Raw genomic sequence first — 13,617 nt, 5'->3', positions numbered from 1 at the left:
GCTCCTCGGGGCGCGTCTTGCTTGGGCCTCTCTCCTGGAGACGCTCAGTCAGACCCAGTGTTGACACGTGACAAGACGCTCCTCAGGGCGCGTCTTGCTTGGGCTTCTCTCATGGAGGCCCTCAGTCAGACCTATTGTTGATATGTGGCAAGACGCTCCTCGGGGCGCGTCTTGCTTGGGCCTCTCTCCTGGAGGTGCTCAGTCAGACCGAGTGCTGACATGTGGCAAGACGCTCCTCGGGGCGCGTCTTGCTTGGGATTCTCTCCTGGAGGCCCTCAGTCAGACCCATTGTTTACATGTGGCAAGACGCTCCTCGGGGCGCATCTTGCTTGGGCCTCTCTCCTGGAGGCGCTCAGTCAGACCCAGTGCTTACATGTGGCAAGACGCTCCTCGGGGCGCGTCTTGCTGGGGCTTCTCTCCTGGAGGCGTTCAGTCAGACCGAGTGCTGACATGTGGCAAGACACTCCTCGGGACGCGTCTTGCTTGGGCTTCTCTCCTGGAGGCCCTCAGTCAGACTCATTGTTGACATGTGGCAAGACGCTTCTCGGGGTGCGTCTTGCTGGGGCCTCTCTCCTGGAGGCGCTCAGTCAGACCGAGTGCTAACATGTGGCAAGACGCTCCTCGGGGCGCGTCTTGCTTGGGCTTCTCTCCTGGAGGCCCTCAGTCAGACTCATTGTTGACATGTGGCAAGACGCTCCTCGGGGCGCGTCTTGCTTGGGCCTCTCTCCTGGAGGCGCTCAGTCAGACCGAGTGCTGACATAAGGCAAGACGCTCCTCGGGGCGCGTCTTGCTTGGGCCTCTCTCCTGGAGGCGCTCAGTCAGACCTAGTGCTGACATGTGGCAAGACGCTCCTTGGGGCGCGTCTTGCTTGGGCTTTTCTCATGGAGGCCCTCAGTCAGACCCATTGTTGATATGTGGCAAGACGCTCCTCGGGGCGAGTCTTGCTTGGGCCTCTCTCCTGGAGGTGCTCAGTCAGACCCAGTGTTGACATGGTGCAAGACGCTCCTCGGGGCGCGTCTTGCTTGGGCTTCTCTCTTGGAGAACCTCAGTCAGACCCATTGTTGACATGTGGCAAGACGCTCCTCGGGGCGCTTCTTGCTTGGGCTTCTCTCCTGGAGGCCCTCAGTCAGACCCATTGTTGACATGTGGCAAGACGCTCCTCGGGGCGCGTCTTGCTTGGGCTTCTCTCCTGGAGGACCTCAGTCAGACCCATTGTTGACATGTGGCAAGACGCTCCTCGGGGCGCGTCTTGCTTGGGCCTCTCTCCTGGAGGCGCTCAGTCAGACCGAGTGCTGACATAAGGCAAGACGCTCCTCTTGGCGCGTCTTGCTGGGGCCTCTCTCCTGGAGGAGCTCAGTCAGACCCAGTGCTTACATGTGGCAAGACGCTCCTCGGGGCGCGTCTTGCTGGGGCTTCTCTCCTGGAGGCGTTCAGTCAGACCGAGTGCTGACATGTGGCAAGACACTCCTCGGGACGCGTCTTGCTTGGGCCTCTCTCCTGGAGGCGCTCAGTCAGACCGAGTGCTAACATGTGGCAAGACGCTCCTCGGGGCGCGTCTTGCTTGGGCTTCTCTCCTGGAGGCCCTCAGTCAGACTCATTGTTGACATGTGGCAAGACGCTCCTCGGGGCGCGTCTTGCTTGGGCCTCTCTCCTGGAGGCGCTCAGTCAGACCCAGTGGTGACATGTGAGAAGACGCTCCTCGGGGCGCGTCTTGCTTGGGCCTCTCTCCTGGAGACGCTCAGTCAGACCCAGTGTTGAGACGTGACAAGACGCTCCTCGGTCCGCGTCTTGCTTGGGCTTCTCTCATGGAGGCCCTCAGTCAGACCCATTGTTGATATGTGGCAAGACGCGTCTCGGGGTGCATCTTGCTTGGGCCTCTCTCCTGGAGGCGCTCAGTCAGACCGAGTGCTAACATGTGGCAAGACGCTCCTCGGGGCGCGTCTTGCTTGGGCTTCTCTCATGGAGGCCCTCAGTCAGACCCATTGTTGATATGTGGCAAGACGCTCCTCGGGGCGAGTCTTGCTTGGGCCTCTCTCCTGGAGGTGCTCAGTCAGACCCAGTGTTGACATGGTGCAAGACGCTCCTAGGGGCGCGTCTTGCTTGGGCTTCTCTCTTGGAGGCCCTCAGTCAGACCCATTGTTGACATGTGGCAAGACGCTCCTCGGGGCGCGTCTTGCTTGGGCTTTTCTCCTGGAGGCCCTCAGTCAGACCCATTGTTGACATGTGGCAAGACGCTCCTCGGGGCGCGTCTTGCTTGGGCCTCTCTCCTGGAGGCGCTCAGTCAGACCGAGTGCTGACATAAAGCAAGACGCTCCTCGGGGCGCGTCTTGCTGGGGCCTCTCTCCTGGAGGCGCTCAGTCAGACCCAGTGCTTACATGTGGCAAGACGCTCCTCGGGGCGCGTCTTGCTTGGGCTTCTCTCATGGAGGCCCTCAGTCAGACCCATTGTTGACATGTGACAAGACGCTCCTCGGGGCGCGTCTTGCTTGGGCCTCTCCCCTGGAGGCGCTCAGTCAGACCCAGTGGTGACATGTGACAAGACGCTCCTCGGGGCGCGTCTTGCTTGGGCTTCTCTCATGGAGGCCCTCAGTCAGACCCATTGTTGATATGTGGCAAGACGCTCCTCGGGGCGCGTCTTGCTTGGGCCTCTCTCCTGGAGGCGCTCAGGCTGACCGAGTGCTGACATGTGGCAAGACGCTCCTCGGGGCGCGTCTTGCTTGGGCCTCTCTCCTGGAGACGCTTAGTCAGACCCAGTGTTGACACGTGTCAAGACGCTCCTCGGGCGCGTCTTGCTTGGGCTTCTCTCATGGAGGCCCTCAGTCAGACCCATTGTTGATATGTGGCAAGACGCGTCTCGGGGTGCATCTTGCTTGGGCCTCTCTCCTGGAGGCGCTCAGTCAGACCGAGTGCTAACATGTGGCAAGACGCTCCTCGGGGCGCGTCTTGCTTGGGCTTCTCTCATGGAGGCCCTCAGTCAGACTCATTGTTGATATGTGGCAAGACGTTCCTCGGGGCGCGTCTTGCTTGGGCCTCTCTCCTGGAGGCGCTCAGTCAGACCCAGTGGTGACATGTGGCAAGACGCTCCTCGGGGCGCGTCTTGCTTGGGCCTCTCTCCTGGAGACGCTCAGTCAGACCCAGTGTTGACACGTGACAAGACGCTCCTCGGGGCGCGTCTTGCTTGGGCTTCTCTCATGGAGGCCCTCAGTCAGACCCATTGTTGATATGTGGCAAGACGCTCCTCGGGGCGCGTCTTGCTTGGGCCTCTCTCCTGGAGGCGCTTAGTCAGACCGAGTGCTGACATGTGGCAAGACGCTCCTCGGGGCGCGTCTTGCTTGGACTTCTCTCCTGGAGGCCCTCAGTCAGACCCATTGTTTACAAGTGGCAAGACGCTCCTCGGGGCGCATCTTTCTTGGGCCTCTCTCCTGGAGGCCCTCTGTCAGCCCCAGTGTTGACATGTGTCAAGACGCTCCTCGGGGTGCGTCTTGCTTGGGCCTCTCTCCTGGAGGCGCTCAGTCAGACCGAGTGCTGACACGTGGCAAGACGCTCCTCGGGGTGCGTCTTGCTTGGGCTTCTCTCCTGGAGGCCCTCAGTCGGACCCATTGTTGACATGTGGCAAGACACTCCTCGGGACGCGTCTTGCTTGGGCTTCTCTCCTGGAGGCCCTCAGTCAGACTCATTGTTGACATGTGGCAAGACACTCCTCGTGACGCGTCTTGCTTGGGCCTCTCTCCTGGAGGCGCTCAGTCAGACCCAGTGGTGACATGTGGCAAGACGCTCCTCGGGGTGCGTCTTGCTTGGGCCTCTCTCCTGGAGACGCTCAGTCAGACCCAGTGTTGACACGTGACAAGACGCTCCTCGGGGCGCGTCTTGCTTGGGCTTCTCTCATGGAGGCCCTCAGTCAGACCCAGTGTTGATATGTGGCAAGACGCTCCTCGGGGCGCGTCTTGCTTGGGCCTCTCTCCTGGAGGCGCTCAGTCAGACCGAGTGCTGACATGTGGCAAGACGCTCCTCGGGGCGCGTCTTGCTTGGTCTTCTCTCCTGGAGGCCCTCAGTCAGACCCATTGTTGACATGTGGCAAGACACTCCTCGGGACGCGTCTTGCTTGGGCTTCTCTCCTGGAGGCCCTCAGTCAGACTCATTGTTGACATGTGGCAAGACACTCCTCGGGACGCGTCTTGCTTGGGCCTCTCTCCTGGAGGCGCTCAGTCAGACCGAGTGCTGACATAAGGCAAGACGCACCTCGGGGCGCGTCTTGCTGGGGCCTCTCTCCTGGAGGCACTCAGTCAGACCCAGTGCTTACATGTGGCAAATCGCTCCTCGGGGCGCATCTTGCTGGGGCTTCTCTCCTGGAGGCGTTCAGTCAGACCGAGTGCTGACATGTGGCAAGACACTCCTCGGGACGCGTCTTAGTTGGGCTTCTCTCCTGGAGGCCCTCAGTCAGACTCATTGTTGACATGTGGCAAGACGCTCCTCGGGGCGCGTCTTGCTTGGGCCTCTCTCCTGGAGGCGCTCAGTCAGACCCAGTGGTGACATGTGGCAAGACGCTCCTCGGGGCGCGTCTTGCTTGGGCCTCTCTCCTGGAGACGCTCAGTCAGACCCAGTGTTGACACGTGACAAGACGCTCCTCGGGGCGCGTCTTGCTTGGGCTTCTCTCATGGAGGCCCTCAGTCAGACCCATTGTTGATATGTGGCAAGACGCTCCTCGGGGCGCGTCTTGCTTGGGCCTCTCTCCTGGAGGCGCTCAGTCAGACCGAGTGCTGACATGTGGCAAGAGGCTCCTCGGGGCGCTTCTTGCTTGGGCTTCTCTCATGGAGGCCCTCAGTCAGACCCATTGTTGATATGTGGCAGGACGCTCCTCGGGGCGAGTCTTGCTTGGGCCTCTCTCCTGGAGGTGCTCAGTCAGACCCAGTGTTGACATGGTGCAAGACGCTCCTCGGGGCGCGTCTTGCTTGGGCTTCTCTCTTGGAGGCCCTCAGTCAGACCCATTGTTTACATGTGGCAAGACACTCCTCGGGGCGCGTCTTGCTTGGGCTTCTCTCCTGGAGGCCCTCAGTCAGACCCATTGTTGACATGTGGCAAGACGCTCCTCGGGGCGCGTCTTGCTTGGGCCTCTCTCCTGGAGGCGCTCAGTCAGACCGAGTGCTGACATAAGGCAAGACGCTCCTCGGGGCGCGTCTTGCTGGGGCCTCTCTCCTGGAGGCGCTCAGTCAGACCCAGTGCTTACATGTGGCAAGACGCTCCTCGGGGCGCGTCTTGCTTGGGCTTCTCTCTTGGAGGCCCTCAGTCAGACCCATTGTTTACATGTGGCAAGACGCTCCTCGGGGCGCGTCTTGCTTGGGCTTCTCTCCTGGAGGCCCTCAGTCAGACCCATTGTGGACATGTGGCAAGACGCTCCTCGGGGCGCGTCTTGCTTGGGCCTCTCTCCTGGAGACGCTCAGTCAGACCGAGTGCTGACATAAGGCAAGACGCTCCTCGGGGCGCGTCTTGCTGGGGCCTCTCTCCTGGAGGCGCTCAGTCAGACCCAGTGCTTACATGTGGCAAGACGCTCCTCGGGGCGCGTCTTGCTTGGGCCTCTCTCCTGGAGGCGCTCAGTCAGACCCAGTGGTGACATGTGGCAAGACGCTCCTCGGGGTGCGTCTTGCTTGGGCTTCTCTCTTGGAGGCCCTCAGTCAGACCCATTGTTGACATGTGGCAAGACGCTCCTCGGGGTGCGTCTTGCTTGGGCTTCTCTCCTGGAGGCCCTCAGTCAGACCCATTGTTGACATGTGGAAAGACGCTCCTCGGGGCGCGTCTTGCTTGGGCCTCTCTCCTGGAGGCGCTCAGTCAGACCGAGTGCTGACATAAGGCAAGACGCTCCTCGGGGCGCGTCTTGCTGGGGCCTCTCTCCTGGAGGCGCTCAGTCAGACCCAGTGCTTACATGTGGCATGACGCTCCTCGGGGCGCGTCTTGCTTGGGCCTCTCTCCTGGAGGCGCTCAGTCAGACCCAGTGGTGACATGTGGCAAGACGCTCCTCGGGGCGCGTCTTGCTTGGGCTTCTCTCCTGGAGGCCCTCAGTCAGACCCATTGTTGACATGTGGCAAGACACTCCTCGGGACGCGTCTTGCTTGGGCTTCTCTTCTGGAGGCCCTCAGTCAGACTCATTGTTGACATGTGGCAAGACACTCCTCGGGACGCGTCTTGCTTGGGCCTCTCTCCTGGAGGCGCTCAGTCAGACCGAGTGCTGACATAAGGCAAGACGCACCTCGGGGCGCGTCTTGCTGGGGCCTCTCTCCTGGAGGCGCTCAGTCAGACCCAGTGCTTACATGTGGCAAGACGCTCCTCGGGGCGCGTCTTGCTGGGGCTTCTCTCCTGGAGGCATACAGTCAGACCGAGTGCTGACATGTGGCAAGACACTCCTCGGGACGCGTCTTAGTTGGGCTTCTCTCCTGGAGGCCCTCAGTCAGACTCATTGTTGACATGTGGCAAGACGCTCCTCGGGGCGCGTCTTGCTTGGGCCTCTCTCCTGGAGGCGCTCAGTCAGACCCAGTGGTGACATGTGGCAAGACTCTCCTCGGGGCGCTTCTTGCTTGGGCTTCTCTCATGGAGGCCCTCAGTATGACCCATTGTTGATATGTGGCAAGACACTCCTCGGGGCGAGTCTTGCTTGGGCCTCTCTCCTGGAGGTGCTCAGTCAGACCCAGTGTTGACATGGTGCAAGACGCTCCTCGGGGCGCGTCTTGCTTGGGCTTCTCTCTTGGAGGCCCTCAGTCAGACCCATTGTTGACATGTGGCAAGACGCTCTTCGGGGCGCGTCTTGCTTGGGCTTCTCTCCTGGAGGCCCTCAGTCAGACCCATTGTTGACATGTGGCAAGATGCTCCTCGGGGCGCGTCTTGCTGGGGCTTCTCTCCTGGAGGCGTTCAGTCAGACCGAGTGCTGACATGTGGCAAGACACTCCTCGGGACGCGTCTTAGTTGGGCTTCTCTCCTGGAGGCCCTCAGTCAGACTCATTGTTGACATGTGGCAAGACGCTCCTCGGGGCGCGTCTTGCTTGGGCCTCTCTCCTGGAGGCGCTCAGTCAGACCCAGTGGTGACATGTGGCAAGACGCTCCTCGGGGCGCATCTTGCTTGGGCCTCTCTCCTGGAGACGCTCAGTCAGACCCAGTGTTGACACGTGACAAGACGCTCCTCGGGGCGCGTCTTGCTTGGGCTTCTCTCATGGAGGCCCTCAGTCAGACCCATTGTTGATATGTGGCAAGACGCTCCTCGGGGCGCGTCTTGCTTGGGCCTCTCTCCTGGAGGCGCTCAGTCAGACCGAGTGCTGACATGTGGCAAGAGGCTCCTCGGGGCGCTTCTTGCTTGGGCTTCTCTCATGGAGGCCCTCAGTCAGACCCATTGTTGATATGTGGCAGGACGCTCCTCGGGGCGAGTCTTGCTTGGGCCTCTCTCCTGTAGGTGCTCAGTCAGACCCAGTGTTGACATGGTGCAAGACGCTTCTCGGGGCGCGTCTTGCTTGGGCTTCTCTCCTGGAGGCGTTCAGTCAGACCGAGTGCTGACATGTGGCAAGACACTCCTCGGGACGCGTCTTAGTTGGGCTTCTCTCCTGGAGGCCCTCAGTCAGACTCATTGTTGACATGTGGCAAGACGCTCCTCGGGGCGCGTCTTGCTTTGGCCTCTCTCCTGGAGGCGCTCAGTCAGACCCAGTGGTGACATGTGGCAAGACGCTCCTCGGGGCGCATCTTGCTTGGGCCTCTCTCCTGGAGACGCTCAGTCAGACCCAGTGTTGACACGTGACAAGACGCTCCTCGGGGCGCGTCTTGCTTGGGCTTCTCTCATGGAGGCCCTCAATCAGACCCATTGTTGATATGTGGCAAGACGCTCCTCGGGGCGCGTCTTGCTTGGGCCTCTCTCCTGGAGGCGCTCAGTCAGACCGAGTGCTGACATGTGGCAAGAGGCTCCTCGGGGCGCTTCTTGCTTGGGCTTCTCTCATGGAGGCCCTCAGTCAGACCCATTGTTGATATGTGGCAGGACGCTCCTCGGGGCGAGTCTTGCTTGGGCCTCTCTCCTGGAGGTGCTCAGTCAGACCCAGTGTTGACATGGTGCAAGACGCTCCTCGGGGCGCGTCTTGCTTGGGCTTCTCTCTTGGAGGCCCTCAGTCAGACCCATTGTTTACATGTGGCAAGACGCTCCTCGGGGCGCGTCTTGCTTGGGCTTCTCTCCTGGAGGCCCTCAGTCAGACCCATTGTTGACATGTGGCAAGACGCTCCTCGGGGCGCGTCTTGCTTGGGCCTCTCTCCTGGAGGCGCTCAGTCAGACCGAGTGCTGACATAAGGCAAGACGCTCCTTGGGGCGCGTCTTGCTGGGGCCTCTCTCCTGGAGGCGCTCAGTCAGACCCAGTGCTTACATGTGGCAAGACGCTCCTCGGGGCGCGTCTTGCTTGGGCCTCTCTCCTGGAGGTGCTCAGTCAGACCCAGTGTTGACATGGTGCAAGACGCTCCTCGGGGCGCGTCTTGCTTGGGCTTCTCTCTTGGAGGCCCTCAGTCAGACCCATTGTTGACATGTGGCAAGACGCTCCTCGGGGTGCGTCTTGCTTGGGCTTCTCTCCTGGAGGCCCTCAGTCAGACCCATTGTTGACATGTGGCAAGACGCTCCTCGGGGCGCGTCTTGCTTGGGCCTCTCTCCTGGAGGCGCTCAGTCAGACCGAGTGCTGACATAAGGCAAGACGCTCCTCGGGGCGCGTCTTGCTGGGGCCTCTCTCCTGGAGGCGCTCAGTCAGACCCAGTGCTTACATGTGGCAAGACGCTCCTCGGGGCGCGTCTTGCTTGGGCCTCTCTCCTGGAGGCGCTCAGTCAGACCCAGTGGTGACATGTGGCAAGACGCTCCTCGGGGCGCGTCTTGCTTGGGCTTCTCTCATGGAGGCCCTCAGTCAGACCCATTGTTGATATGTGGCAAGACGCTCCTCGGGGCGCGTCTTGCTTGGGCCTCTCTCCTGGAGGCGCTCAGTCAGACCGAGTGCTGACACGTGGCAAGACGCTCCTCGGGGCGCGTCTTGCTTGGGCTTCTCTCCTGGAGGCCCTCAGTCAGACCCATTGTTGACATGTGGCAAGACACTCCTCGGGACGCGTCTTGCTTGGGCTTCTCTCCTGGAGGCGCTCAGTCAGACCCAGTGCTTACATGTGGCAAGACGCTCCTCGGGGCGCGTCTTGCTGGGGCTTCTCTCCTGGAGGCATACAGTCAGACCGAGTGCAAACATGTGGCAAGACACTCCTCGGGACGCGTCTTAGTTGGGCTTCTCTCCTGGAGGCCCTCAGTCAGACTCATTGTTGACATGTGGCAAGATGCTCCTCGGGGCGCGTCTTGCTTGGGCCTCTCTCCTGGAGGCGCTCAGTCAGACCCAGTGCTGACATGTGGCAAGACGCTCCTCGGGGCGCTTCTTGCTTGGGCTTCTCTCATGGAGGCCCTCAGTCAGACCCATTGTTGATATGTGGCAAGACTCTCCTCGGGGCGAGTCTTGCTTGGGCCTCTCTCCTGGAATTGCTCAGTCACACCCAGTGTTGACATGGTGCAAGACGCTCCTCGGGGCACGTCTTGCTTGGGCTTCTCTCTTGGAGGCCCTCAGTCAGACCCATTGTTGACATGTGGCAAGACGCTCCTCGGGGCGCGTCTTGCTTGGGCCTCTCTCCTGGAGGCGCTCAGTCAGACCGAGTGCTGACATAAGGCAATACGCTCCTCGGGGCGCGTCTTGCTGGGGCCTCTCTCCTGGAGGCGCTCAGTCAGACCCAGTGCTTACATGTGGCAAGACGCTCCTCGGGGCGCGTCTTGCTTGGGCCTCTCTCCTGGAGGCGCTCAGTCAGACCCAGTGGTGACATGTGGCAAGACGCTCCTCGGGGCGCGTCTTGCTTGGGCTTCTCTCATGGAGGCCCTCAGTCAGACCCATTGTTGATATGTGGCAAGACGCTCCTCGGGGCGCGTCTTGCTGGGGCTTCTCTCCTGGATGCGTTCAGTCAGACCGAGTGCTGACATGTGGCAAGACACTCCTCGGGACGCGTCTTAGTTGGGCTTCTCTCCTGGAGGCCCTCAGTCAGACTCATTGTTGACATTTGGCAAGACGCTCCTTGGGGCGCGTCTTGCTGGGGCCTCTCTCCTGGAGGCGCTCAGTCAGACCCAGTGCTTACATGTGGCAAGACGCTCCTCGGGGCGCGTCTTGCTTGGGCCTCTCTCCTGGAGGTGCTCAGTCAGACCCAGTGTTGACATGGTGCAAGACGCTCCTCGGGGCGCGTCTTGCTTGGGCTTCTCTCTTGGAGGCCCTCAGTCAGACCCATTGTTGACATGTGGCAAGACGCTCCTCGGGGTGCGTCTTGCTTGGGCTTCTCTCCTGGAGGCCCTCAGTCAGATCCATTGTTGACATGTGGCAAGACGCTCCTCGGGGCGCGTCTTGCTTGGGCCTCTCTCCTGGAGGCGCTCAGTCAGACCGAGTGCTGACATAAGGCAAGACGCTCCTCGGGGCGCGTCTTGCTGGGGCCTCTCTCCTGGAGGCGCTCAGTCAGACCCAGTGCTTACATGTGGCAAGACGCTCCTTGGGGCGCGTCTTGCTTGGGCCTCTCTCCTGGAGGCGCTCAGTCAGACCCAGTGGTGACATGTGGCAAGACGCTCCTCGGGGCGCGTCTTGCTTGGGCTTCTCTCATGGAGGCCCTCAGTCAGACCCATTGTTGATATGTGGCAAGACGCTCCTCGGGGCGCGTCTTGCTTTGGCCTCTCTCCAGGAGGCGCTCAGTCAGACCCAGTGGTGACATGTGGCAAGACGCTCCTCGGGGCGCGTCTTGCTTGGGCCTCTCTCCTGGAGACGCTCAGTCAGACCCAGTGTTGACACGTGACAAGACACTCCTCGGGGCGCGTCTTGCTTGGGCTTCTCTCATGGAGGCCCTCAGTCAGACCCATTGTTGATATGTGGCAAGACGCTCCTCGGGGCGCGTCTTGCTTGGGCCTCTCTCCTGGAGGCGCTCAGTCAGACCGAGTGCTGACATGTGGCAAGACGCTCCTCGGGGCGCGTCTTGCTTGGTCTTCTCTCCTGGAGGCCCTCAGTCAGACCCATTGTTTACATGTGGCAAGACGCTCCTCGGGGCGCATCTTGCTTGGGCCTCTCTCCTGGAGGCCCTCTGTCTGCACCAGTGTTGACATGTGTCAAGACGCTCCTCGGGGTGCGTCTTGCTTGGGCCTCTCTCCTGGAGGCGCTCAGTCAGACCGAGTGCTGACACGTGGCAAGACGCTCCTCGGGGCGCGTCTTGCTTGGGCTTCTCTCCTGGAGGCCCTCAGTCAGACCCATTGTTGACATGTGGCAAGACACTCCTCGGGACGCGTCTTGCTTGGGCTTCTCTCCTGGAGGCCCTCAGTCAGACCCATTGTTTATATGTGGCAAGACGCTCCTCGGGGCGCGTCTTGCTTGGGCCTCTCTCCTGCAAGTGCTCAGTCAGACCGAGTGCTGACACGTGGCAAGACGCTCCTCGGGGCGCGTCTTGCTTGGGCTTCTCTCCTGGAGGCCCTCAGTCAGACCCATTGTTGACATGTGGCAAGACACTCCTCGGGGCGCGTCTTGCTTGGGCTTCTCTCATGGAGGCCCTCAGTCAGACCCATTGTTTATATGTGGCAAGACGCTCCTCGGGGCGCGTCTTGCTTGGGCCTCTCTCCTGCAGGTGCTCAGTCAGACCGAGTGCTGACATGTGGCAAGACGCTCCTCGGGGCGCGTCTTGCTTGGGCTTCTCTCATGGAGGCCCTCAGTCAGACCCATTGTTGATATGTGGCAAGACGCTCCTCGGGGCGCGTCTTGCTTGGGCCTCTCTCCTGGAGGTGCTCAGTCAGACCGAGTGCTGACATGTGGCAAGACGCTCCTCGGGGCGCGTCTTGCTTGGGCTTCTCTCCTGGAGGCCCTCAGTCAGACCCATTGTTTACATGTGGCAAGACGCTCCTCGCTGCGCATCTTGCTTGGGCCTCTCTCCTGGAGGTGCTCAGTCAGACCCAGTGTTGACATGGTGCAAGACGCTCCTCGGGGCGCGTCTTGCTTGGGCTTCTCTCTTGGAGGCCCTCAGTCAGACCCATTGTTGACATGTGGCAAGACGCTCCTCGGGGCGCGTCTTGCTTGGGCTTCTCTCCTGGAGTCCTTCAGTCAGACCCATTGTTGACATGTGGCAAGACGCTCCTCGGGGCGCGTCTTGCTTGGGCTTCTCTCCTGGAGGCCCTCAGTCAGACCCATTGTTGACATGTTTCAAGACGCTCCTCGGGGCGCGTCTTGCTTGGGCCTCTCTCCTGGAGGCGCTCAGTCAGACCGAGTGCTGACATAAGGCAAGACGCTCCTCGGGGCGCGTCTTGCTGGGGCCTCTCTCCTTGAGGCGCTCAGTCAGACCCAGTGCTTACATGTGGCAAGACGCTCCTCGGGGCGCGTCTTGCTGAGGCTTCTCTCCTGGAGGCGTTCAGTCAGACCGAGTGCTGACATGTGGCAAGACACTCCTCGGGACGCGTCTTGCTTGGGCTTCTCTCCTGGAGGCCCTCAGTCAGACCCATTGTTGACATGTGGCAAGACACTCCTCGGGACGCGTCTTGCTTGGGCTTCTCTCCTGGAGGCCCTCAGTCAGACCCATTGTTTATATGTGGCAAGACGCTCCTCGGGGCGCGTCTTGCTTGGGCCTCTCTCCTGCAGGTGCTCAGTCAGACCGAGTGCTGACACGTGGCAAGACGCTCCTCGGGGCGCGTCTTGCTTGGGCTTCTCTCCTGGAGGCCCTCAGTCAGACCCATTGTTGACATGTGGCAAGACACTCCTCGGGGCGCGTCTTGCTTGGGCTTCTCTCATGGAGGCCCTCAGTCAGACCCATTGTTTATATGTGGCAAGACGCTCCTCGGGGCGCGTCTTGCTTGGGCCTCTCTCCTGCAGGTGCTCAGTCAGACCGAGTGCTGACATGTGGCAAGACGCTCCTCGGGGCGCGTCTTGCTTGGGCTTCTCTCATGGAGGCCCTCAGTCAGACCCATTGTTGATATGTGGCAAGACGCTCCTCGGGGCGCGTCTTGCTTGGGCCTCTCTCCTGGAGGTGCTCAGTCAGACCGAGTGCTGACATGTGGCAAGACGCTCCTCGGGGCGCGTCTTGCTTGGGCTTCTCTCCTGGAGGCCCTCAGTCAGACCCATTGTTTACATGTGGCAAGACGCTCCTCGCTGCGCATCTTGCTTGGGCCTCTCTCCTGGAGGTGCTCAGTCAGACCCAGTGTTGACATGGTGCAAGACGCTCCTCGGGGCGCGTCTTGCTTGGGCTTCTCTCTTGGAGGCCCTCAGTCAGACCCATTGTTGACATGTGGCAAGACGCTCCTCGGGGCGCGTCTTGCTTGGGCTTCTCTCCTGGAGTCCTTCAGTCAGACCCATTGTTGACATGTGGCAAGACGCTCCTCGGGGCGCGTCTTGCTTGGGCTTCTCTCCTGGAGGCCCTCAGTCAGACCCATTGTTGACATGTTTCAAGACGCTCCTCGGGGCGCGTCTTGCTTGGGCCTCTCTCCTGGAGGCGCTCAGTCAGACCGAGTGCTGACATAAGGCAAGACGCTCCTCGGGGCGCGTCTTGCTGGGGCCTCTCTCCTTGAGGCGCTCAGTCAGACCCAGTGCTTACA

The sequence above is a fragment of the Nothobranchius furzeri genome, chromosome 6 (assembly GCF_043380555.1).
Source record: "Nothobranchius furzeri strain GRZ-AD chromosome 6, NfurGRZ-RIMD1, whole genome shotgun sequence".
In the NCBI taxonomy this organism is placed as follows: Eukaryota; Metazoa; Chordata; class Actinopteri; order Cyprinodontiformes; family Nothobranchiidae; genus Nothobranchius; species Nothobranchius furzeri.
This window is presented reverse-complemented; position numbering follows the sequence as displayed.